This window comes from Phyllobates terribilis, unplaced genomic scaffold, assembly GCF_046119375.1.
Source record: "Phyllobates terribilis strain yellow unplaced genomic scaffold, ASM4611937v1 Scaffold_4__5_contigs__length_816908805, whole genome shotgun sequence".
NCBI classification, from domain to species: domain Eukaryota; kingdom Metazoa; phylum Chordata; class Amphibia; order Anura; family Dendrobatidae; genus Phyllobates; species Phyllobates terribilis.
Window position 1 is genome coordinate 691,234,725 of NW_027362764.1, and position 2,500 is coordinate 691,237,224.

At 55.0% G+C, this 2,500-nt stretch overlaps 1 non-coding gene across 1 annotated transcript; it reads left to right on the forward strand.

Annotated features, from left to right (window-relative positions):
* Positions 1–1,377: 1,377 nt before the first annotated feature.
* LOC141270156 (5S ribosomal RNA) lies at positions 1,378–1,496 on the forward strand. Its single transcript, XR_012321577.1, has one exon. It is a non-coding gene; the product is annotated as a 5S ribosomal RNA (ribosomal RNA).
* The last annotated feature ends 1,004 nt before the right edge of the window (positions 1,497–2,500 follow it).

Here is a 2,500-nt window from a genome sequence, read left to right on the forward strand (position 1 = left end):
ACCCCCCCGAAGAGCAGCTCAAATTCACTCGCAACCATCTCACCCTCTTCCTTCATTCACTCCTGGGCGTTTCGCTCCACCCCAAGTTGCGGGTCCAGCTTGCTCTTTCTGTCACATCCCCGCGATGAACGGTTTAGCCTGCAGGAGACCCTGCGCCGAGCCATTTTTAAACACATCTGATGCGGCAGGTGTTTCATTGCTCAACAAACAACACCTATAGGGACGGCACAGCCTATGCATCGGTCCTTCGGAGACCGCCCCAGAACGGCCAGAGTTCTCGTCCCCACGCGAGCCTGAGGAAGGCTGGCCGGGCGATGGGCCAAGCAGCGTCTACTGGCCATACCACCTTGGATACGTCCGATCTCGGAAGCAAAGCAGAGATGGGTTCGGAAATACTTGGTTGGGACACCTCCTGAGAACACCAGGTATTGTAGACAATTTTGATGACGTTTTGCCATCTTGCCCAGCTCAGCTAGCATTGAGTGGCGCCTTGCTGGACACCGACCTTACGTAAAGTAGAGGCTGGAAGTCCCAAGCCTCCCAAGCCCCCCAAGACCTCTAAGATAAGGACGCAACCCCGCCGCCTCTACCAGGCCTCACACCGAGCTCCTTGCCACGGCTAGGAGTGCTTATTGACCCCGCAGCCGGCCGTATGCAAATGATGGCGTTAAAAGCATCTCGCGCTGTGAAGGGGCCAGGCTTTCAGCAGCTGCCCAGGAGATGGTTTTAGAGGGCGACCGCCTAACGAGGGCCAGCAGAAGTAACGTCTTCTTCTTCAAAGAATCTTGTGTAACTAACCCAATCAGACAGCTGCCCAGGAGCTAACCTCAGTGCTAGGAAGGAGCGGGAGGGAATTGAGGGGGTGGTTCCTGCTAAGGCCCTGAAATAATAATAAGACAGGCAGGAGAGTCTGACGCATGGTGGCGGAAAAGCTGCAGGTGCAAATAGGGAATGTGGTCTCGTGCGAGCAACTTGTGCATGCTCGCTGTGTGTGAGTGTGCGCTTCCTAGGTACGGCGCGCTGCAGACAGTCAAAAGGGTTGCTCCCTTTCATTAAAAGTTAATCCCCGGCTGCAGGCTATTAGAAAGCAACTAACCGCGCTCTACTCACCCTACCCAGGTCTACCGGTGAGTCTCGCCGCTGCTCCCGGCCTGTGGCATTGGCCGCGACGCTGACGTTCCGTCGACAGCGCGGCAGCCGATCAGTGAGCTCAGCGGCTCTGAGCGGGGCGTTCTGTCTACAAGACCTTTTTAAGGAGCCAGCAAAAAAGTGAAGAGAAAAGAAAGCACAAAAGCACCTTGTCTTACTAAGCACTGGAAAGGGCAGCCGGCAACCGGACGTCAAAGTGGAAAAGCAGCAAGTGAGAGGCCTGTCTCCGCCTACGGCCACACCACCCTGAATACGCCCGATCTCGTCTGATCTCAGAAGCTAAGCAGGGTTGGGCCTGGTTAGTACTTGGATGGGAGACTGCCTGGGAATACCAGGTGCTGTAGGCTTTTGCCTTTTCTTACTTCCACCAGCAGGGGTCACTCTCCTCTATGCCTTTTTTCCATTCCTTTTTTCACAAGCGCACACATGCTCCTTTCTTCTTTTCATTTGCTTTCTCTCTTGCGCTATTTAATCCTTGCAAAATACCAGCATCCTTCTCATCACCGTGGGCCTCCAGCATTGTTGCTTATTTACTTTTAATACTAGGCTTATTTTCACCAGGACCAGCGACTCCCGCATGACTGGAGGCAACCACCGCTGACCTGGAGGCAACCACCGGTAACCTGGAGGCCAGTTTACAGCACAACCCAAGCAAAACACCTTTGCAGGCCACACGACCCCCCCGAAGAGCAGCTCAAATTCACTCGCAACCATCTCACCCTCTTCCTTCATTCACTCCTGGGCGTTTCGCTCCACCCCAAGTTGCGGGTCCAGCTTGCTCTTTCTGTCACATCCCCGCGATGAACGGTTTAGCCTGCAGGAGACCCTGCGCCGAGCCATTTTTAAACACATCTGATGCGGCAGGTGTTTCATTGCTCAACAAACAACACCTATAGGGACGGCACAGCCTATGCATCGGTCCTTCGGAGACCGCCCCAGAACGGCCAGAGTTCTCGTCCCCACGCGAGCCTGAGGAAGGCTGGCCGGGCGATGGGCCAAGCAGCGTCTACTGGCCATACCACCTTGGATACGTCCGATCTCGGAAGCAAAGCAGAGATGGGTTCGGAAATACTTGGTTGGGACACCTCCTGAGAACACCAGGTATTGTAGACAATTTTGATGACGTTTTGCCATCTTGCCCAGCTCAGCTAGCATTGAGTGGCGCCTTGCTGGACACCGACCTTACGTAAAGTAGAGGCTGGAAGTCCCAAGCCTCCCAAGCCCCCCAAGACCTCTAAGATAAGGACGCAACCCCGCCGCCTCTACCAGGCCTCACACCGAGCTCCTTGCCACGGCTAGGAGTGCTTATTGACCCCGCAGCCGGCCGTATGCAAATGATGGCGTTAAAAGC